This window comes from Zalophus californianus, chromosome 11 (genome assembly GCF_009762305.2).
Source record: "Zalophus californianus isolate mZalCal1 chromosome 11, mZalCal1.pri.v2, whole genome shotgun sequence".
Classification (NCBI taxonomy): Eukaryota; Metazoa; Chordata; class Mammalia; order Carnivora; family Otariidae; genus Zalophus; species Zalophus californianus.
The window spans coordinates 7,390,560-7,415,617 of NC_045605.1; the positions used below are offsets into that span (position 1 = coordinate 7,390,560).

Genomic DNA, 25,058 nt, shown 5'->3' on the forward strand with positions numbered 1-25,058 from the left:
TGTACTCATTTACTATTCAAAATTATGTGGGCTTATTTTTATCCTTATTCTGTGACTTAGACTGTTTCAGATCTTGGCTTTTACTTTATAGCTCATTTTTGTTGTGTACTCACAGGGAGCCAGTTTCCCATATAGTTGAGGCTTTCTCCTTGTTGACTGAGACATTTTTTGTTCTACCTTTGAGTTGTCATTTTTGTTAATTGCCTCACTGGGATGGTGATTTTATGTATTAGATACTTTCTGGAATTTTGCTGTAATTTTAAATGATTAGTACAGATTTAAAAGGCTTAAAATGTGCAGTAAATCATCTATTTTGATAAAGTAGGTATTATTTCTGTTGTTGCTAAGATAGAAAAGTACCTTAAGCAACATAAAAGTCATGGGCATAAAAGTATGTTAAAATTGGCAATAACATGCATAGGGGTAAAAACAGTTTTAAATGGGGGAAATGTTTCCTAAACTGCATTTCTATTATTTTGACTACTTCATTTTATCTTTTAAAATTAAATTTTGAGTTTACTTAACACATTCACTTTATCACATTTTTAAAATCCAGAAAACATCGAAAATGATGCTGAAAATCATCTACAGTTCTCACCTAGAGGTAGTTTTGGTATCGGTGTTTTCATTTTTAAAATCTTCTAGTCAATATAAACACAACCTTTAAGAAATGTGTATGCATATGTAGTTTTATTTATTGCTCTTCATTTAGTATGTTTTCCTGTGTCATTAAATATCTTTTAAATGCTTATTTTCAATTGGCTGAATGGCATCGTATTCAACTCCTGCAATTTAATCAAGTTCATATCGTTGAATATTTAGAGTGTGACCAGTCTTTTTTATTGTTATAAACAACAGTGTGATAAGTGTCCATGTATATGGATCATTTTACACATTGATTCTATTTTTAACAAATTCCTAGATATGCTCATGAAAATTGCTTTCTAGAAAAGTTACACCAATTTATATTCTTATTGACACTGCATGAGTGAGTCCATTCTTTGCACCTGTCGCCATTTTCCCATACAGCCTATCTTTGTTAATTTGATAGACAAGCTTGGGCATAACAGTGTAAGAAGCTCATTCTGTCAAGAGTCCCGACTGTTTGAGTTCCTTTTGTGATGCTTACTGGCTATGTAATCTTGGGCAGTTTTCTTATAATTCCCCTAAGCCTCAGTTTGTTTGTAAGATTGTGAGTAGTACCAGTGATCATGGTTCTGTCATCTAATATTACGGGGTGGAGACTAACAGGTGATGTGTATTGAAGCATAAGTCCTTGAGAGATGCTAGCTACCATTATTTATTATGAATGAGATTTCATAATAAATTTTTATGATTAGTATTTTGTGATTTGGTATTTTGTGATTTGGTATACCTATATTTTATACCTGGTCATAGCTGGTATAAAGGAAAGTTTTTGTGATTTGGTATACCTATATTTTATACCTGGCCATAGCTGGTATAAAGGAAGGTTACTTATTTTTAAGTAACCATCTAGCCACCTTACTGAACTCTTTTATGTACTGTTAAATTGTAGGATTGAGTTCCATCACCTTTTCGGTTGAGTCTGTTGATTTTCAGAATGGTGATGTAATAATTGATGTAATAATTTGTGATGTAATAATTCAATTTTTTTCAATATTTCAATTCTTTTTTCTTTCTTATTGCATTAGTTGAAGTTAGAGAACAGTGTTGATTGATAGTAGGCACTTGGGCCGATTTCTGATTTTAATGGGACTTCCTCTCTGGTATTTCACTTTTTGAATGTCAGTGGCTGTTGTTTTCTTTTTTTTTTTTTTTAAGATTTTATTTATTTATTTGACAGAGACACAGAGAGGGAACACAAGCAGGGGGAGTGGGAGAGGGAGAAGCAGGCTCCCCGCTGAGCCGGGAGCCCGATGCGGGGCTCGATCCCAGGACCCCAGGATCATGACCTGAGCCGAAGGCAGACGCTTAACGACTGAGCCACCCAGGCACCCCAGCTGTTGTTTTCATACATAGCTGTTCCCTGCACACACACATACACACACACACACACACACACACACACTCAGACACACACTCACACATATTCCAGCAAATAACTACAAAAGTTAAATGTGAGAAACTTGAAAATAGATTTATATCTTATGGGAGGATTCCCTTAAGTTTTAAATCCTTAAGTATCTTTTAGGCACATCTTCAAAAATATTTTTTTAGTGTTTAATTTATATTCTCTTCCTTTTTAATTGAGCATGCAGTCAGTTTAAATCTTAAATTTCAGCAAGGCTGAAATATTACTGCTTTCAGTGTACTTAATGATTCTGTCCTTGTCTCAGTGATATACACTTCAAGACCTGTTCTTTTCACTATTGTCCACTGTTACATCATATTTGTAAAATATGAGTAAAAGCAAATGAAACAATTTTTGCTCCTGGAATAGAACCTTTTATTCAAATGAAATCTTAGGAGCAGGGTCCCAGTGTCCTCCATATTCAGCCTCATAGGCATTTTTTTAGAGCACGGTTTGAAAACTACTTCCCCTCAAAAAAGATTCAAATAATTTACAAATCCCCAAAATGACAGTGCTGCTAAACCTGAAGTTTTCAGTGGTTAGCAGGAAAACCACCTTGTGATGTCATGAGGTTTTTATTAGATAGATTTTGTACTGAAGACCAAGTATGGCAATATGTGCTACATGAAAATAGGGTATTCACAAATCTAGGTAGTCTTTTTCTATCATCAGGTTACTGAAATTTTGGTCCTGGCGTCTCTTCTTTTTTCTAGTCTTCCATCCATCCATTATTGTATTTTAAAATACCATCATTATGCCAGTGACAACCAACGTTCTCTCTCTCTTCTGTGCAGCTGTCTTGGGACAGCCCCATTTGTATAGCTATTGGTATCTGAAATGAAAATGATCTAAAACAATTTTTATCCTTCCAAATCTTTGTCTTTCCAAGCCTTCCCCACTTCAGTGTTATCTTCTTCTCAGCTGTTCAAGCCAAAAATCTAGAAGTTCTTGATTGCTCCATCATTCCTCTTCCATAACCAATCCAGTTCATGAGCCTTTAATTAATACATGGAGTGAATTGAATTAACAGGGTTGTTCAGGGGTGTCTGGGTGGCTCAGTCAGTTAAGTGTCTGCCTTTGGCTCAGGTCATGATCTCGGGGTCCGGGATCGAGCCCTGCATCGGGCTCCCTGCTCAGTGGGGAGTCTGCTTCTCCCTCTCCCTCTCCTCCCCCCAGACCCCACTCATTATCTCTCTCTTTCTCTGCCTCTCTCTCTCTCAAATAAATAAAATCTTTAAAAACAATTGTTCAATATTAGAAATATCTATTATCATAGACTAAAATCCACCTGGTTCGTGTGTATTATTACAATTTGAATATGCTACATAATTTACTTTTCTTATTTGTAGAGCTTTTGTGGGTAGTATAAGTAAGGTTAGGCATATATTTGGTTAGTTCTTGTGCCATCTTTTTTAGGTTTCATCAACAGAATTATGCTAGCCTCTTAAGCCACTGACATGTTTTCCATGTTCTTCAGTGCCCAAAAATCTAAGTGAAGCTGGATGCTTTGAGGTTTTGCTAGAACACACCCATTGAACTTACATCCTTTATCAGGAATGGAATAGAGGATATAAATCTTGCACAGTTTTGTTTCTTCCATGGTATCAACACTTGTAACCTTTTCTTAAGTCAGCTTTAATTATGGATTCTTAATTTATTGGCATGAAGATTTATGGGGAGAATCCTTTCCATTTTATTGAACTTTACATTTGTCTTGTTATGAATTTGCAGAACTCCCCACCTCTTGGTCACATTTTTAGGATATTCATCATTCATTCGTGCGTTCAGAACCAGCTCCTCATTTTATTAACCAGTTCTACTTTTTCTTTTTTGCTTCCTGGTTTATTTATTCCTGCTTTAAATTTTATTCCTTTGTTCACCTTTATTTGGTTCGCTTGCTCATTTTAACCTTTCCAGTATTAAATTCAGTCATACCATTAATTTTTCTTTGAGTATCAGTTTGGCCACATCCCCTAGGTTATAATTTTATTTTGTATTTTTCTTTAACTATGCAGTTCTTTGGGAGAGAGTTTTAATTTATAGATAATTGGTTTTTAAAACTTGTTTTTGGCTACCTGCTGCTAACTCCTCTCTGTGTATCATGACCAGAGTATATTTCCATTCTCTGGGTTTGGATTTTTACTAAATGCCTTGGAAAGAAGGTGGTCTAGTGTAAATGTCCACCTGTATCTGAACTTTGAAGTCAGGCAGTTTTGTGGTGAATTACTCTGTATTTGAGATAAGGGTCATTTTTATTATCACTGCTGTTGCTTAAATTCATATAAACCCTAGAGTTTGATGCCATCATTTAAGTCCTGTGAATGAGAGAAGTAAATCTAATGCTTTGGATTGTCGGGGCTTTCTGTCATCTTTGTGTAAGGATAGGATGGTGTTAACTTTCAAAATAAGCTGATTTCCCAGTTTTAGAAGTATTTGAGTTCCTTAAATGGGGCTTCTCTGCTCCTGGATCTGCACACCTCTGAGCCTGGTGTGTTCCCCTCCTGTGTGTTTGCTAGGACGTCCTGGGGGTGGAAGTTGAGCCAGTGGCTGTGGTTTCTTCATGGTCCTCACTGTGCTCTTTATCAGTTGAATTGTGCAATAGGGAGCATCTTCCGAATCCTCCCCACCGTCCCCCTCAAGATTGTAAAGCTTTGGAAATAAAGACTATCTGTTCTTTCCTGACCTGTTTATGGATGGGATGAATCCAGAGGAAGGGCAGAATCATAGAAATTACTCTACATTCTTAAATACGGGGAATGGTGGCAATTCTGGTGATTCCTGTGAGAAAATTAACAAATTACTCTCTTTTCTGGAGAACAAAATGCTTCAAATGACTGCCTTTTTATTTCCCTGGTAAGCTCCCTATTGTTCCGTGTTCTCTGAGGTCTTCTGATTGCGTTAAAGAGAGAGCCGCTGATTGGTCCCAATGTCTGCACAGAGACTAGATTCAGAGTACAGGGAGCATGTTTAAAGTATGATTTTGAAGAAACACTTGGAATCCACTTGTAAGGAAAAATGTCACAAAATCGCTGTTGTGACGTCGGTTGAGGTAGGAAGTTTTAGTGCTGGCCTAGGTGGCTGGGAAGCAGGTGCCAGGTTGGCAACTGCCACTTAGCCTCGAGACCACCCCGTGCTGCGAGAGCACCTGAGTGAAGCCATGGCAGGTGGAGAAACACTTTGGAGCTCCGGAGTGACCGCCAGAAGCCAGAATGCCGGTTTGGCAAGTGTGCTGCTGGGTGCTGAGTCCTGGGTCTGAGCATCCCTCAGAATAGCAGGTAGATCTGCAGTGTTTACTTCCCACCTTGGTAGCAAATGAGCGCTTCAGTTTGATGTGCATTTCAATAGATTTGAGTACTTATTTGTTGATCGGCACCTCATCTAAGCAGGACAGTTCCACCTGGATTTACATTTGACCAAAATCCTGAACTAATTTTCTTCCCACTGTGTGATAGCCTCTCACTCAGCTTTTTGTATGACCACTGAAAAAATAATCAGCACTGGAAATAAAATAAGAAGATTATTTATTTATCTTAGAAATACTGGTTCCAAAGTTGCCAAAGCTGTGCTTTCCAGTAAAGTAGCTCTTTGTTTACCAAACCAAGTGGATTAGGAATCTCTCCTAAGAGTGAGAAACGGAGTAAGCTGATTCTGTCCTCCCTGCACCCCCTTTTCTCTGTGCACATGCACATGGCGTGCACACACACACCAGCGCAGAGGCGGAAAGGTGCAGGGACAAGGAAGGAGGTCCAGGGCCCAGCAGTGTGCGAAGACTCTTATATTTAGTAGGCTTTCATCAGTTTCTTTAGGTAGTCATTTGGTTTAACGAGCTGTCCTAATAATATTCATTGCACCTTCACCCCTTCCTCAAGAATCTTCCACACTCAGATGTCTAATAATTATTTTAATTATATAAGCATCCCAGTACCCAGTACCCTCACTGATCTTTCTTTGGGAGTTTTGATTTTGGGTGGAGGGAGTCTGGAAGCAGCCACGAGAGGAGTCTTTAGAGTGGATTACTAAATGGCAGCGCGAAGCCTGTGGGTATCTCCAGGGCCGGGACAGAAGATCGACAACGGGTCAGAAGAGAAGGTGGGAGAGAGCAAAGGGAGCGATGCCCCCACCCGGCCCCTCAGGTTCCTGCCAGAGATGCTTCCCCTGACTTCTGGTCCTGACCCCTGGCGTTCCTGGCCCCCTGAGTCGCATGGAGGCAGGGAGGGCCTGCAGCGTTGGGGTGATTTTAACAGACTTACTCTCAGTTCGTTCATAGACAGATGTGCACACCTTTTCTCTGCCCCACTGAATCCATTCTCCTGGCTCACACTTCTTAACAAAAACCTTATCCTTCCCTAACACACCCCCCGCCCCAAGCATCTTTGTCTTACATCTTTCCTGCCTAACTTACTAAAAGAAACCATGAGCTGTCCTTTCCTCTCCCTCACACACTTGCTCCAGAGCTGGGACTTGCCACCTGCACTTTTGTGGTTCCCCAGAGGACCTGTGGGTAGAACGGGGGCCTTTTGTGACGTCGGACAGGGAAAAAACTTACATCTTTATAATCCTGTCCTCACTGAAGTTGAGCATTTCCCTCAATTATGAACGTAATACATCCAGTATCAATAACAGCCTGTATGACTTTATCACCCACAGAAATCATAAATGTTTCCCTGTCGTGTCACAGTTGAAGTAAATACTCCAAAATACCATTTTCACTTTTAGCTACTTCAAAATCATGGTAGTTATTAGAGCGGCTCCTTCATCTTGTTCTTTTCCTGGGTTCATAAAAAAAAAAAAAGTCACTAAATTCACAATTTCTACTTATCTCGATGACTATATTTTACTATATTTGGCTTCTTTGTAATGCCGTCTGTGTTTTTATTTTACGTATTTAACAGCATTACTTTGGAATGAGGTCTGTAGCCTTCAGGAGCCCGAGAAGAGGGTGTATGGTCCAGAAACTTGGTTGAGAACATCTGCTGTCCATCCCTCTCTTCATCTCACTGAGATAGCTCCCCCTGGGGCCACTGAGCGCCTTTACCCAGCGTCTTCTTCTCAGTCATTTTGCAGTGTATGTGTGTCATTTGATGCCATCAATTTCTTTAATACTTTTAAAAATATTTTTATTTTACTTCTTTATCTTTTGTCTGGACCCACTGGCTTTATCTTAGATAATATATCCTATTTGTTTCTTTTTTTTTTTCTTTATAACTTTAGATACCAGTCACCTTTTGTTTGAACTATTAAATACCTTCCTAATGCATCTTTTGGTTTCTGGCCCCTCCCCCCAAACTAATGCAGCTGGAGTTATCCTAAAATGGAGTTAGAAACACGTCATTGGCATTGCCAGAAACTCTCAGGGGTTCCCCATTACCTTTCTAAAATGTGGGTAGAAATATGCCATTCCCTTTTTGAAATTTCAATTCCAGGGTAGTTAACATACAGTGTAATATTGTTTCAGGTGTACAATATAGTGATTCAGCACTTGCATACGTCACCCGGGGCTCATCACAATACGTGCCCTCCTTCATCCCCATCACCTGCTTCACCCCTCCCCCGACCCAGCTCCCCTCTGGTGACCAGCAGTGTGTTCTCTAGAGTCCAGAGTCTGTTTCTTGGTTTGTCTCTCCTTTTTCCCTTTGTTTTGTTTCTTAGATTCCACAGAAGAGTGAAATTATATGGTTTTGTCTTTTTCTGACTGCCTTAACTTCACTTAGCGTTATACCCTCTAGCTCCATCCATGGCGCATGTATCCCTTTGAATTAGTGTTTTTGTATTCTTTGGGTAAATACCCAGTAGAGCAATTTCTGGATTGTAGGGTAGCTCTATTTTTCACTTCTGGAGGAACCTCCAGACTGTTTGCCAGAGTGGCTGCACCAGCTTGTATTCTTCCCACCAACAGTGCACGAGGGTTCCCCTTTCTCCGCATCCTCGCCAACACACAAACCTTGTGTTTTTTATTTTAGCCATTCTGACAGGCGTGAGGTGGTATCTCATTGTAGTTTTCATTTGCATTTCCCTGATGATGTGAGGTTGAGCATCTTTTCATGTGTCTGTTGGCCCTCTGCATGTCTTTGGAGAAATGTCTGTTTATGTCTTCTGCCCGTTTTTTAGTTGGATTATTTTGTTTTGAGGTGTTGAGTTGTCTAAGTTCTTTATAGATGTTGGATACTAAACCTTTATCAGATATGTCATTTGCAGATAACCTTCTCACGTTCAGTAGGTTATCTTTTAGTTTTGTTGATTGTTTCCTTTGCTGTGCAGAAGCTTTTCATTTTGATGTAGTCCCAATAGTTTATTTTTGCTTTTGCTTCCTTTGCCTCAGGATATACTATCTAGAAAAATATTCCTATGGCCAACGTCAGAGACATTACTACCCGTGCTCTCTACCATTCCCTTTTTTGAAAAACTTTCAGTGGTTTCCCCGTAGCAAAGTTGAAACTCTGGTATGGCTGGCATTCAGAACTTTTCATGAACTAGCTATATCCCGACTTTCTAGCCTCTTCGACAGCAGTATTAATCGCACGGTGTTCTGCATATTTTATTATCTCTAACATCTCTGGGCCTTTGATCCTGTTGTTCTCTGGGCAAAAATCCTTTCTTGCCCTACCTTACCTTGCTCCGCATCTTCCCCCAAGCACAGGGGCAAACACTGTAGTCCGGGTGGGACTGTGTTGTCCCCATTGGTCTCCCCTCAGCTTATACACCACCTCTCCAAACCTCAGATCATAGCCAGTGTCCTTGTCTCGTGTCCTGATGGATACTGCTGTTATTAGCATTAATTGTGATATACCCTGTACTTTCTAGATGTTCATTTATCTGGTTTCCCTAGTGCAATTTTGTATTCCTTAGGGTAGCACCTGTCTGCGAGTTTATACCGTCTCTCATCTTCACTCAGCATTATTCCTTTGACATAGCAGGCTTTCAAATACATGTTTCTTGAGTGAGCACATCCGTTCACGGCGTACTGGCTTAACCTCTCGTCCAGTTTGGTTGGGTAATCATGGAACATGCTGCTATTTTCCTGCCTGACACCAGAGTATTACTTCTTAAATGTACACAGTTTTAAAATGAAATATGATCAACTAGCTAACATTTATATATAAAAATGCCCTAAGAACTGAGGTATTCTGTAATTAATGATACTACTCTTGGTAAAATCCCTCAGTCATAAGAATCTCTTTTTTTTCATAGAAGATTTTGTTAAATAGCAGTTATTTAAGGGGAAAAAAATCTTCATGGCTTTAATTTCTCAGTAGTTAATAACTTCTAGATCTTAGGAGAAAGCTAACTCAGAAAAGTGTAGCAATTTATTACTTGAGAGAGTTCTGTGGCTAGAAATTAAAATGTTAATGAAATTATGTTATGAGAGAGGTGGGAGGGGGTGGCTGCCCCTTGTCTAGAGCCATTTATTTTAAAATACTTTTTCACAGCCCACCACCTCAGTTGTCTCATTTTCTACCAGAAAAATCCTTGCTTCCTTTCAGGTGTCTCTTACTGTTTCTTTTTTCTTTTTTTCCTAATTATATTTGCATTTTCTCCTTCATCCCTTTACTCCTGCCCACTGTCAGACCAGTGTTTTTCTTCTGAGTCACTGGCCCCCAACCACTTTAATGCCCATGTTCCTTCTCAGCTTTCCATCACCATCTCCTGATGATGATCATTGGCCGAGGTGTTCGTGACCTTTACACCTTCGGTATGTTTGGCTTTTCCAAACTAATGGTTACACCCCCCCCCATTCCCTCTGAGAAACATCGCTCTAAATTATTAATTTAACAAGATTCATATGGCAAGATTATGAACAAAAGCACAGCATGGGGCATTTGAACTCCAAATGGCTTGAGTTTTTGGTTATATAAACACGTGGTGAGAAGAGCTAGCAGGACACCAACATAGCCTTTGCCTCCATATTCTTTCTTGTCATTAGTAAAGAGGGAACTTTTAGAATTACATCAGTGAGAACATAAAATAATGAAAATCAGGTTTTCTGTTTTTTTACAATTTCACTTTTCCCATAAACTTTAAGATAATATTTAGCGTTTACTATGTGCCAAACACTGTTCTAAGTTACCATGTATATTAACTCATTTAATCTTTATAACAACGCTGTGCTGTTGGTGGTGTGTTCTCTAGTGGATAAAATTGAGACACAGCAATTAAATAACTTGTCCAGGTTACTGAGTTGTTGGAAGAGGGTATGGTATGGTGTTTTTCTATTCATAAATTATAACATCTTCCTCTTGCTCATTTTTTCTTTGGACCCCATGCTGGAGTAAGCTCTTCCCTGGAATTTATATAGTAAAGGTTCAGGGATATATTTCAGAAGACCACTAAATCAGATCTCTAGAAATTGCGGTGCCTTTATAGGAAAGCATGGCCCAGTCTAGCTAGTCCAGTTGTACCTGGTACACTGAGTAATTGGTTTGTCACTGAGAAAAAGTCCAGGTGGAGTACCATATCCCTTTTCTAACCTCAAAATAGGGGTGCCCAAATATGGCAAAGCAAATACATTAAGGAGAGTGATAAACCAATCTTATGATTATTGATATAAAAATTCTTGGGGTAATATCAGCATATATAATCCTCTCAAAATGTAATCATGTTTCTATATTAGACCGTCTATTAATATAATTGACAATGTTAGTTTAAGAAGAAAGTATGATCATCTTAATATCTTACTGCTATCCACATTCCTTATTTTTTTCCTAAATCTTTCATGTAGGAGGAAGACATATTTCTATAAATGACTTTTCAAAGGCTCTAACAGTGTGGTGTGTATAGATACATATAAACATAAAGTTACATATAGCTAACACTGCCTGAGTGCTTACTGTGTGCCTGACATTGTTCCAAGTGTTTTATATTTATTAGCTCGTTCGGTTTCAAAACAATCATATTCTTTTTTTTTTTTCTTTTACAATTGAGAAGTGAGGTACCGGGAGGTAAACTTGCCCAAGGTGATGTATATTTTTGTTGTCTGTCTGCGTGTACAGCCTCACCGGCAATCCATATAATGCTTAATAATGAAACCCTAGAGGCGTTCCAATCAATATTGGGAACAACGCAAAATCTTTTGCCATTAATACAGTATAATTAGATAAAAGTATGGAGTAAGAGATATAAAAATTGGTAAGGAAGAGGCCATCTGATGACTTTATGTTGTTATATATACAGGAAAATCCTCAGGTCCTCCATGAAGCCCTGCTAGAGACGTGAAGAGTCATGGAGATACCTGGTTCACTAAAGCTTTATGTGAATAAAATAGTGATTTTTTTTGGACACCAATAGTAACAGTAGATATAATGAGAGAAGAAGAAAAAACTTTCATTCACAGCAGCAAGAACAAAAGCAAAGTATTTTAAGACAAGCTTAGTAAGAAGTTTATGTCTCAGAAATCTAGAGAACTGTATTGAAAGAAAAAATTTCAGTTAAGTTCTTTTTTACTAAGGTATAATTTACAACAATATCCTGTGAATTTCAGATATACATCAGTGGTGATACAGTATGTTTATACATTACACAATGATCCCCACGAGAAGTCTAGTTACTGTCCCATCAGCATACAAAGTTAGTACGGTATTCTTGACCATACTCACCTCTGAACGTTGTATCTCCGTGGCTTACTCATTTTGTAGTTGGAAGTTTGTACTCCTTAATCCCCTTTATCTGTTCCACCACCCCAACCCTCCTGTGTCTGGTAAACTGCATTTGTTTCCTGTTTATGAGTCTGTTTCAATTTTGTTTTGTTCATTTGTTTTTTAGATTCTGCATGAGTGAAATCATATGGTGTTTGTCTTTCTCTGACTTATTTCACTTAGCATCATACCCTCCAGGTCCATCCATGTTGTTGCAAATGGCAAGATCTCCCTTCTTATGGCTGAGTAATATTGGTGTGTGTACCAGATTGTTCTTGATGGAACAGTTGAACAAATCAGAGTGCTTTTTAAGCAAGTATTATGGTAGCACGGTCTCCATCAAACTCCCAACAGCTTTTTGGTTAAAATCCATCAAAACAATTCTAAAGTATTTGGAAGCATGTACGTGTAAAAATAGCCAGGATAAAAATATGAAAACGAAGAGAAAACATGCAACGAAAGAAGACTTGCACATGCAGGGTTCCCAATATATTCTGAGTCCACAGTCTTAATATATGGTACAGGCACAGAGCTGGAGGAAGATCACTGGGACACAGTCGCAGGTGCGGAAGTAAACCCAGGCTTACGAGGCGTTAGTATGACATCGGGTCCTATCACTCCCTCTGCTCAGACTCTCCAAAGGTTTTCCATCTCAGACGACAAGCCAAGGCCTCAGTGTGACCTACGGTCATGCTTCTCAACTTAGGATCCCGGGGCCCACAGCAATGGCGTCAGCTGTGAGCCTGTTAGGATGCAGCATCTCAGACCCCAGCCTGGACGTCCTGAATGAGAATCTTCAAGATCGTCACGGTGCAAATGCTATGTGAGGTCTGAGAAGCGCTGCCCTTCGGAGCCCCCATGACCTGGCTTCTCCTGAGGCTGCCTTCCTACCTTCCATCTTTTCACCGCTTCCCCTGCTCACTTGCCACCAGCGTGGCTGGCCCCATTGCTGTTCCACAGACAAACTCACCTGTCAGGGCTTCATACGTAGTCCTCCCTCTTCCTGTGCACATCTCCTTTGCTTCCTTCAGGTCTCTGCACACGTCACCTCATCACAGAAGCCTCCCCTGACCCAGAGTTTCTTTGTCGCATTCACCATCACCTGACACGGATGTGTTGCTCAGATTCTGTCTCCCCCTCCCACCCCCACCACTACATGGTGAGCTTTGTGACAGAAAGGGACTTGCTTCGTTCCTGCTGTATCCCCAGCCCCTGGCCCCTAGGAGGTGCCCTATTGCTGAGTGAAACTGGTATTAGAAATTACGAGTAAGCTCTCTTAAGAGTTCTGAGGAGGGAGAAACGACACCCAACTCTTGTTTTTCACTGTAGTTCTGTTATATGAAGTTGCTGCAAATACTGACCCGTGGCTCCCAGAGAACACACAGGAGTCCGTTCCTGTGAGCCTCAAGTCAAAACATTTTCAGGGACCGATCAACACATAACCTTATAGGCGCGTTGCTGTTTAAAGACACCTTATGTCATACTGTTGATTCACAAATGCCGAACTCGCAGCCGGCAGCGCCGTAACTCCTGCCCCCACGGGCTCGCGGGGCACGCATCTGTTCTCCGTGAGGCGCCTCGCGGCCTTCTCGCCCTGACAAACACTGGCCAGCACCTCAGGGCTAGGCTGGGGGGCCCGGTAAACCCCACATGCGCCGACAGAAAGCACAAAATGCGAAAGACGTAGCGCCAGATGGTACTTTTTAGGACACGTGTTTACGGTATGAGAGCTTCGGCAAGGAGGCGAGGCCTCACTTTGTTCAGCCTCAGCTGGAATGTGTCCTCGGGCAACTCCGATGTTTCGCCTCTCTGCACACGTCCACGGGACGACTGAAGCACCACGAGTATTAATTTGGAGGTCACAGATACATTTTTACAAGTAGGCCAATCTGCAAATACAGAATCTGCAAATAATGAGGACCAACCACACATCATTCCCTCAATAAATACGCCTTCCTGTGTGCTCTGCTCCCAGAATTATCCACCACTCAGACATTTATCAAGTCCTGGCCTCGTGCCAGGCCCTGTGCAAAACTCCAGTAATCCGAAGACAAATTTAACCGTGTTCCAGGGAAGGCTTCCTGGCAGAGGGGTCTTGGCTGAATCTTCGGTAATAGTGGGTAAGATTTTAATAAGTGAAGCCGGGGAGAAAAAGGTATTTTAGAAGAAAGATCCTGTAAGTCACTGGTCTTCTTAAACTTGGGTACGCATTAGACTCACCTGGCCTATGGCCAGTGCAAAAATAAACATCTCTAGGTATGAGACTCTGGCATCAGTGTATTTTAAATCTCCCCAGATGACTCTGGTGTGCAACCAAATAAAGCATTGCTGTAAATACTCATGTTTGGGTAGGATATAGGTTATGTGAAGAGAAGAGCAAATAAATCTGGAAAAGATTTTGACCCAGGTATCGAAATGCCGTCATTGATTTAGCACATACTTGCTAAATGCCTGTTGTGTGCCAGGCACTTCGCAGGGTCATGGAGACACATCAGAAAACAAGACCCAGGCATCCCTGCCTTGTACGAGTTTACAAGCAAATGGTGTTGGCATTTGTTTAGAATTACTCACGTTCTAAATTTAACTTATTATAAGTATATGGTGATTTGTATTTGGAAGGAGTCTTGTCCTTAGTGCTCAGAAATCTAAATTTCCTATTGAAATTATTACATCGCCCTCTGATATGAACAGAACGCTATAAAGAGAAATTGTTAGAAACCTCTGTGCTGCTTTCACGCAGCATTGTCTAACACAACCACACATTGTGTTAGCCTCTCAGTGGTTTCCCGCTTCTTGCACACCAGGACAGTTGTCTAAATCCAGTCGTATGCAGGAATTTAAAATCACTGCTATGAGGGCCTCTGGGAGTATTAACTGAAGCAATTCATTTTGCCATCTTAGAAAGAATTGGTAGGTAAGGCACTGTCTTGATTATCAATGAGAATTTAGATAGAACTCCTAATTAACAAAGAACTTCGGGTCATAGTTGGTTCCTAGTTGCTTTTGTATCGCTTGCTGCATATCATGCTTTTCTTTCCTGTTCCTTTACACAGTACACTCTGACACGCTCTTCTAGACCATTAGTAAGAAGAGACAGACCTCCTGATAGAGCTTTCTTGTAATCTATCTGATGGTTACTCTTTCTAGCCTGACACTGCCAATCTCTCTTTTCACAACGCTCCTGACCAAGCAGTGTTTGAATTAGTTTGCTTAGTAGACTAATTTAATGCCTAAAGAACAAGCCCCCATGCCCGACCTTGGCTTTCGGCTGGGGATGCACAGCCCAGAGAGAGCATGATGGACGCAAACGAGCACACATCAGGTAGAAGGCGAGGAATGGTATACACCGTGGGACATAAAGGTCCGCAGCATCAGGAGAGAAGAGTTAAGTTCTGACTTGGCTTAGATGATGAGGTTGCCAATATCATCAGTACTACGTAGAGGCCAAGTGTCACTAAGTTGTTAGAATTCAGAGAATATCTTGTCTATATTTTATAGAAAATTACCCACTTTTGGTCAGCTTTTCCTCAGTTTCAGTTTACTTAGCTACTTTATTAATATGGATATCATGTGCTTTTTATACCTCTTTTAAAATCATTTATGGCCTTTTTCCCTCAAGAATTTTCTCTCCCTTCCTCCCTTATACATGAGCTGTTCTAGTAACCTGTTTCATTGGCATTTAGGATGTCCTTTATATTCTCTGCGCTTTTCTAAAATTCCTTGATTATTTACAAGTTTAATGAGAATTGAAGATCATCTTTCTAAAGACTTAGTTGTTTAATGAATTTTTAAAAATACTGAATGGGAAGTTAATACTGGGAAATAATTGAAGTCTTATGCTGTGGGTTATGGTATCACAAAATGACTACAGAAAAGTTTTTAGACTACTGGGAAGAAATAACTGTTTTTGTGGATTTATTGACTATTTGTCTCTGAACCCTAAAGAGAATTGAGGTTTATTTGCTCTTAGTGATGTGGCACTGAAAGATCGTCAGACCCACAGAATTTTTATTTTGAGGAACATTATCTTCCCTCTTTGTTACGGAATTTTTTTCTTTATTTTTTTAACCTTTCCCTTCATATATGTTTTAAAAGTGTTCTGATCAGAGTTAATTTGTGTGTTTTTATCATTTTTTCCCGTAATAGTTCTTTATAGCAAAACTTTTGTTGAATGTTTTTCGAGGGGATGTTTTTCCTGCCTTAGTTCTGAACCAACTGAGAAATAGACAAAGGAGCCAGGCAGATGGACATCAAAATAGCTTTCTGATGGAACTGTTGCAGGACATGACTTAAGAGCCCGGCTTAAAGAGCTTAACGACGTTGAACCCTCCAAATTAGAAAGCTTTAACCACCCAATCTCAGGCAGTGCTGGGGAGCAAGGCAGCCTGGGCAGATCCCAAAGAGAAAAATGCAGAGGAAAGGGACCGGGCTTTGCTTACAAAATTCCTCTTCCCAGACTCACCCACTGGATAAGTCATCCTCCAGTGAGGAGGCAGAGGCCGGGAGGGTGGGTTGCACCAACGGAGGCCACTCTAGTTGGGAAGCCGAAGCCAGAGCAGGAGACCTGCAGGAGGAGCTTCCCATGCCAGAGAGGCTGGAGCTCCCTCAGCCCACAGCGGCTGACAGCAGCCTCCGTGGAGGGGGTTACAGGAACACTGCAAAGAGCTGAGGGCTCTTGGAGGAGCTCACCTTGTCATAAAAGAGAAATAAAACCTGCCCCCGGGCACTTTTGTTCACATGTTAGTACCCGATTGATTTTGCTCCGTTCTCTTCCACTCTGTGTATAAATTAGGGTTTTTGTTGGTTCTTTTTTTTTTTTAATTCTCAAAAATAATAAAAGGTTTTGCTGAAATTTTAACCTTTCAACCTTTGGGGGACAGTTGGGGAAATTTGATAGAACAATTTTGCTTCCGTGGTGTTATTGTTAGGATCGGGAGAGATTGTATATTAATAGGGGAACAAATCCATATTAAGAGAAAGGTACCAGGAAGTGGGCTTGGGTCACCAGCGATGAAGAGAATTGATTCCCAACAGCAGAGGCAAAGCCCACGTGTTTACGTTCAAATTTCAGCGGACGTACAAGGTCCTCTCATGTGGTTGAATCTCCTGACATTAGACACACCCGTTGGCACTGACGGATGACCGTGTGCACCCAGAACCCTACACTGCCTGGTTTTCTTCTGTCCTCAGGGCCCACCGAGCTCGGCCCTCTACCGCGGCGCCCCACCCAGCCCAGGGTGGGAAGCGGACTAGGGCCTGTGACTAGGAAAGCCAGCCGGGCCTTTCACCTACAGATGTTTTAATGTGCTTAACATTATCCAATACCAGCAACCAAGGTAGTCTAAATACCACAGCAGGATCTGATTAGCTTTTTCAGATCACTGCCTTTATTTGCTGTTTGCAAAAAAGCTTAATCCACTGCTAGAGATCAGGCTTCCTGCTGAGCCCTTGGGTAGTTTTCTTTCCTTTGTGTTCACCGGTGGCTGGAATTAGTGAGAAGATACCTCCTCCTCCTCCCGAACTAAAGCTATAAAGTAGTAACTATAATAGCAAGGGATAAAGAGAAGAAAGAAAACCCAGGGCAAAAGAGAAGACTTGCAATTCATACTAAAGAGTTTACTTTTTATACACAAGAAAGTTTTAATATGAATTCATAAATACTGACCTCACTGTCTCTGATCTCGTCAGTGCGTTGCTTAAGTTTTATTAGGTTTTAGTTGTTGGAATCATTTTGCATTAATGTATGTTTTATTTTTATCTTACTAAATCAAACTCAGTTTTACCAAAAGAAGTACATTTACTCACTGACTGGCCTTGACTTACATTCCTCACTCCTTTTACTCATAAAATTTCAAAAAGAAATACCACCACACCACTTAAAAAAATAAATTTTAACTCTCTTCGTTTCTATGTTCATATGTTTACCCAAGACATAACATTTGAATTCTGGGTGATTCACTTTATAATTTGCAATAAACTGTAATATTAGAGATGCTTTATCTTTAACGGGCTTCTGACATCAGACCATAGGCTTAACCAAGGCAGAAACATTCCTGCAACCCTTGGTCGAAAAAGAACAGTTTTGCTTTAGAAATTAGTGTGACATGCAAACCTAATAATAATGACATTCAGTTAAAAAATATTTTCACAGATTTTGAAATTTTCTAACAGTTTGGGAATGATATACTGTCATAAAAGATTAAGCTCTTTGGAGGAAAAATACAGACCAATGGTGATCTAAAGCATACTTGGTATTTTTATTTTATTTCTGGTAACTGATTTTTTTTTTTAGGCTTTTAGTACGCATAAGGAATGTTTTCTTCCGTGAGATAACTGAAAAATTTCAACTATGTAGAGTAGGCCTTCTTCCCCTTGTGTTGTAAATGGGGAAAATCTCATTTACACGTGAGTGGTCACAATTAAGTCCCCACCGGCCAGGAGTCCCAACAGATACGCCTGTTCCCCAAGTAGTCACAAGGGACCCTAATCGTGAGTAGCCTCGGTATTTGTGTATATGTAAAGAGAGATTGATTTAGATGGTTTGGGGTGCTTTACCCAAATCTCGTATCTTGGAAAAGCCTGGGCCCTGCGTAATTCAGCCTGTATCAGAAAGTCATAAAAGCTGCTCTCGCCTTCGCCCTTCTCATGGGCACTGGAATGAAGAGTGGATGCGCGCCCGTGTGGGCGGGTAGGGGGCGCTCTTTCACCAAACTAGGTCGTAGGACAGCTGTAGATGTCTTTTTACTTTTCCTTGAGCAAGGGAGATCCTTTCACAACACCTGATGGTGTTTAAATTTTGGTTGAACTTTTGTAATAATCAGAGGCCACTCGCGATGGAACTTACGCAGCCCTCAAAAGCAAGTAGTCCTTAGCATTATAAATACTGTGGTCTGGCACTTTGGACATAAATCGGGAGGTAAGAGGCTTCCTCCTCGAGGGGCCAATTTTTTTATATACCTCAAAAAATACCACCTTACTTCCTCATACGGTTAACTTGTCCCTGAGCTGAAATTTGAGTATTACATCTGAACAAATTTTATGAAAAAATCAAATGCTTTTAACAGGTATAGTATGTTGTATATTAGAACATAATGAAAGCCTTTATTTAGTGACATGAGTAACTAGAATCCATCATAAAAGAATTTTATTTTACATTGCTATTGGGCATACAAGGTGGGCTATGCTGGTGGTTTAGGTTGAAGTTAAATAGTTTTGTCTAAAGATAACAGTTTAGAGGACACATTCGGCACACGATTGGACCACACTTGTTTTATCTTCCTACGCTATGCTTTTAGTGAAGTTTATAAAATTCTGTTTGTAAGCTCTTAAACCTTTGTCTCTTGCGGTCTTACTTTCATTACCTCTCTCTCTCTTTTTTTTTTCATTTTATTGCCTTGCAACAAATTAACCAATATCTAAGAATATTTTGGATTTCCTGGTGCTTCCAGGGAAATAGTGGGACTATAGCCTTCTGTCCCACTTCACTACTGACTCATTTATTAAAGAAAAGGGATTACTGCAGTAGCAAATTGCTACTTTGACACACCTCATGTCCTTTATTTCTCAAAACTCAAAAGCTAATAGACGGGGAGGGTAGCCTCAACTTTTTGGAAACATGCAACTTTTATGACTTGAAAATATAATTGGCTTCTTTGTTCCGCGCATGAAAAACAAGGAGGAAAAGCCAAAGGCTGCCCAAGCCAGGTGTTTCTTGTTGGCAGCCTGCTGCCTGATGACTGGGCTCCCAATGAGCAGCTGCCAGAGAGTCGGCTTTGTCTGGCCTATTGTTGGAGCACACCCCTCGTTAATAGTACATGCTGCCCGGGGCAGACCCCGAGAATGACATCAACTTGCTTATCTTAGAAACCTGTGAACCTGACCCAGGGTGCTGAGGTTGGCTTGCATCTGCCCGGCCAACTCATTGTGAGCTCTCTGGCCCATGATTGGCTGTTACTCCACTCGGTAATAGGTTAAGCAAAGACACTGCCATTTCCATCTGTTCAGCCATTCATTGTTCTTCCTGCCTGCCTGCAAGTCTGCAGCTAAAACTGTGTTAAGGAGCTACTGCTGAGGCTGCTACAGAAACCAATGTCTTTGTATTTTCCTGCTAACGTGAGTATCTGTGCTACTTCACGCCTTGCAAGTTAAACTTTGCTAAATATTGAGAGGATTAATTTGAACTCTGTAAAGGACAGGAAACCCCTCCAGTGAAAGGCTACAAATGATTACATGGCGCCAAAATACAAGAAAATTCTCTCTGTAGACTTATGTCTGGAGTCACATAAATAATTACAGCCTCACGAACATTTGCAAGGCGTTAGGCATGGCATGGGATCATTTGGTACTGAAGGATGAGTTCTGACACGTTCTGATGTTTTGATAAACAATGAATTTGGGTTTTACCACATTCTTGTGTTTCTTCAAGTGTCACTGTCAGACTTAGGCGCTGTGAACTGGTAGTAAGATCTGATAGATTTTTTTCCATTGTCTTAAAAAAGCCAGCTTGGAGGAGATGGATTGATACACAGGTAGATGTTTCAGACAGCTTATTGTAAATATGATGATTAAGCATTCACCTGCTTTGTCAGCAGTTTCGATAGTCACGTACAGTTTCTAATTTCTCCCACCTTTTCTTAAATTTTTTCCCCTGCATTAGTTTCAAATATTAGATTGAAGGTGTCATTCCAAGAACTGCTTTCAGGAGTTCCAAAATGGGGAAAGGAGGAGGAGACAAAGACTTTCATCCATCAGTTGGGAAGGAAAGAGCGAGCATGAAGGGTTAAAAAGAGGTTTTCATTTCTACCACATGCCCTATTGTGTGAACATATGCATGAGTCTATTGAAAGTTTTCAGAAGATGGGCAGGCCACCAGTTGCTGGTCTCCTGCAGTTCCAGTAGGACATCTGTTGCCCCAGAGCATTAACCAATCTGTTCAAAGGGACATCCTTCCTTTGTTAGCCAGAGGGATGCAGACAACAGCACTCCCTGAAATACAATGGTAATTAAATACACAGAGACTACAGCAGTGGGCATTTATTACATATTCATTATTTTATTTTCATTGTTCTCATGGTATTATCATTTGGATAACAACCAGAACCCGCTTTATGGCATTGTAACTTTACATTACAAACAAACAAATTGATGTAACAACTTTGTGGTCTAATATTCCTAATTAATATGAGGCTCTTTAGAAATAAAAAAAATTTTCCCCCACTGGATTTGAGGTGAAGGATTATCCAAGTCATCTAATGAGAACTTTCAGAGATCTCACCAAATGGGGGAATTTGTGTACCTACAACAAATTTCTAGTAGATAACCATATCCTAAGCCTGCTTTCAGCTAATACAGTTTCTTTTTGACTATTACAATAATTAGTTACACTTCATTGTCTACAAAATTAGCATGAAAATTTGGGTCTTTTTCAACAAATATTTGATTTTTTAACATATTAGGCCTTTAGCCAGAAAAATTATTTTAGTTTCCAGTACAGTATCTGGAGGGAATCTTTAGTTTTGTAAGTGTAAAAATCTGTGTTCAGACCATTATATTTTTGCCCAGTGCTTTCTGTGTTCATGAATATAGTGTGTGTAAAGGCCAATTACAATGGATTCCTGATAGAAAGCTTAAAAGTTAAGCCATATTTTTTGCAGTTTGGTAGTTTTTTTGATAACTATGGGAGTATAAACACTGACCTGTTTTGTGTGTGAAATTTTGTCTATGCTGCTGCTTCATGAAATGAGGAAAATTATCCTTATTAGTTAATAGTTGATTAATTTAAAGATGACTTACATACATTTGCATTTGAGTAAATGCAAAACTTAAAAGTCTAATAAATGATTTAGAAAATAGGGAGAAAAGTATTTTCTACCTTACCTGTAATAATAAATTGGTGATGTTATTGGAGCCTTTGCTATCTTTTTCAACATTATATTGATCATTTTTAAGGCACTGAGCAAAAATAAAGATCCTCTACTTTTCTTTGTCCTAAGATTTCTTATAACAATTCCTTGTAAGTCTTTCACATGACATTACTTTAACAAGTACTGCAGCCTATGAAAATATTTTTTTTTCAGCTCTTAAATCTTAAGACTGGCGTTTAATTTTTTATTGAGTGATTTCAAGATATTGTGGGGAAAAAAATTTTAAGTGTCATGTTGAGTCAGGGCAATCTTTTACTAATTTCAAGTGGGTAAGGAAGTACTTCAGATTAGTTTTAAAAACCAAATGTTTCCCATCTGGTTACTACAAGTAAGGTTATTTCAGATTTGGATTATGTAACGGAGAAGATCTAGGCCTGGTAACTGAACTCCTTTGCCCGTATTCGTACTATTTCATACTTAGTCTGTTGATCGGTAGGAGCTAAAAACAATTATTTAACTGCTTGTTGAGGACAAGATGACATTGGGTAACTTTCTCTCAAGTAACCAGTGAAGTATGGAACATGAAGAGAGGCCTGTCACTGTGGGGAAAAAGTTCAACCAGAGTATCTTAAAAGAAAAAATATTGTGCCTAACCAAATTAGATGTTAATTTTTTTTTAAAGTAGGGTAGATCAGTATTAAAAATCATGTTAGCCCAGTTATTGTAAACTTTTTACTTAACATAGTATCTATAATTAGATGAATTGTAAATTACAAGTTAAAGGTGTGTGGTATTCACTAAATACATTCATGTATACAAATGAGTTTTCTCTGGTTTAATATTATAGAAAGCAAATTGTTGATAATCTCATTTTTCCCTCCCTGTTTTATCATTATAGCTATATAACAAAATTATATAAGAGAGCAGATGTACATAGTACCGTGAACACTTCTTTTTTATTAGACTGAAGTGATAAAGATTTAGGTACTTGCTTAGGGTAGATAATTTTTAGTTTAAAAACTTTATAGTATTTGGTTTTGTTTCTTTGAAAACTGTGAGAATTAATAATTTCACTTATTCTCTAAACATAACGTTTCATTTCCATGTTCCCCAGTGGCTGTGTTTTCATGCAGTGTTCATCTTATTTGAAAAGGTCCAAAAGGAAACCACTTCAGCCCAATATTAAAATAATATTTCCTAGTTGAAGTCAGGGATTTGGTCAGTGAGTCATTATCTTGAAGAATTATCTCACAACAGCACTTCTGCAAAACCCAAACTTTTCAGGGGAGATCAGAAATGTTGCCCATTAAATACACTTCCTGCAGTCGGAGCAGATTGTGGGGTTTACGGAACAATGATGTCGGAGCTTCCAGATTGGTTTGGCAGCTGCATTGTTCTCGGAGGGTAAACCAGACGCACTTAAGTCCCAGTCTCTTTTATAGGCTTTTGTTCATACCAAATTATTCTTTCACTGTGCTAGCATTCATGATGGCGTGTTAAAAGAGTGCAGCTTAGCAACCAGCTTCTGGTTGCCAGGCAGCCCAGCTTCCAATAGGTTTTCCTTGTTCAAGATACTTTTGGTGGGAGCTCTGCGAAGGCCACAGTGCAGATTTTTCTTTTAACTGTATCCCTTCATTAGGATTCTGTTGTGATTTGTTACTTGCATTATGGTGTCAGTATATTACAGTAGTTAATAAATCACAAAGTGTAAAGATTTGCTTTCAAAATCCCTGCCTTTAATTCTAAATAATTGGGCTCATGCATATCCATATTAATAGGAAAAAAAAATTGAAATGGATACAGCTCCCTAATAGAGCATCTGCTAAGGAGTATTTCTTTTTATCAGTTGAGCAGTCTGGAGCCAGGAAAGCTTGATGTTTCTTTAAAACTAATAAACGAATGCTGCATTAAGAGAACAATGTTATCTGTCTTCTCAAGGGATAAAACCTGAAGAAACTCCTGTAGAATGTGTAGGAGTTCTACACTGATGAAATTTTAAATGTGGTGTTATCAAGCTAAAGATTCCATGTTCTAGTCTTTAGTATTTACCATACTGAATATAATTTGTTTCATTATAGGAATACTCCCCTCTCTAATAAGTTCACCATAATGCATTCAAATGTGTGACTTCTTAGAAAAACACTTAGCATTGTCTCTTAACATTTATATAATAACTCCTTTCTAGTGTAAATAAGATGTTGAAGAGCTTTAGAATAAAATGTTTTTGCAATTTCCTTTTTTAGATGATTTAAAGAGGTGTTTTATGACAGTCTCAAATCCAGCCACCACTGCCTGACTAATGTTATCCCTGGATAGAACACCAGAGTTGCCTTAATAAGTAAGCCACTGGTGTGAATATAGTCCTTACACTAAAGCACAAGAGCAGATAATTTTATTCTGCTAACCTGTTCCTGGTATAGAAAGAATAATGAATTCCCCAGTAGACTTTAAGGAAAATTAGCAAAACAGCAAAAGTGTTTTAAACAGTGAAAGCATTCCTTGGGGCGGGGGGGAAGCAAAGTGGGGGAAAAGATGACTTTTTAACCAAATGTGGATAATGGGTAACTAATTATCTGATGTGATACAGAAGTATTTTCTTACATTAAATTCAGGAAATTAAGATAACACGTATTCGGGGCGCCTGGGTGGCTCAGTTGGTTAAGCGACTGCCTTCGGCTCAGGTCATGGTCCTGGAGTCCCGGGATCGAGTCCCGCATCGGGCTCCCTGCTCGGCGGGGAGTCTGCTTCTCCCTCTGACCCTCTTCCCTCTCGTGCTCTCTATCTCTCATTCTCTCTCAAATAAATAAATAAAATCTTTAAAAAAAAAGATAACACATATTCAACGTACTTTATTTGCTGTTACTTTTCTGTGAACTGTACCATTTCTCTGCTTTCTATAAATGTGCAGAGAATAAAAGCACTTTTTCCCCCTGGAATAAAATAGATGGTAGTGTCCCTGACACTTAGTAAGGGTAACATAACATTAAAATTTGTCTTCTGTTACTGTGCTCTGTATCCACAAAATAAAGATTGTTAGGGCAAAACTATGCATCTCCTCGATGGAATATAATTCACTTTGTGATTATTTCGTTCTTTGTTGGCTGTTGTAGAACTGTGCTCTTTTAGCACTCCACCTAAATTATATCTGGAATGTCTTTAGATTGTTGTTAAGCTTGATCCAAATTAATGTCAATTTTCCAATTATAGTAAGTTAACGTTTGCCTTTCTTTCCATATGGCTTTCCCTTCAAAATAATCTTTACAAATGTTTATGAATTCTTTTAGAGAAAATGTATGTAACCTATCACAGTTTATCCAGAACATGCTTTTTGGTAATAATGTAGGTGTCACTCTGGAAACATTGGCCTTTCTGACAGTGGAAAGATCTCTTCCACGAAAGGTTGAGAAGCAGCATGATAGAATGGGGAAAGCACGGGTTTGGGAGTCACGCAAAACTGGGTAAAAAAAAAAAAAATCCAGTTCCACTAGTTATTTTCTTTGTTGCCTCAGAGGA

General features: G+C 39.5%; 1 protein-coding gene across 4 annotated transcripts in view; it reads left to right on the top strand.

The window, feature by feature from the left end:
* The window catches only part of ZC3H12C (zinc finger CCCH-type containing 12C), a 68,951-nt gene that overhangs the window by 6,043 nt on the left and 37,850 nt on the right, over positions 1-25,058 (top strand). The window lies entirely within an intron of this gene.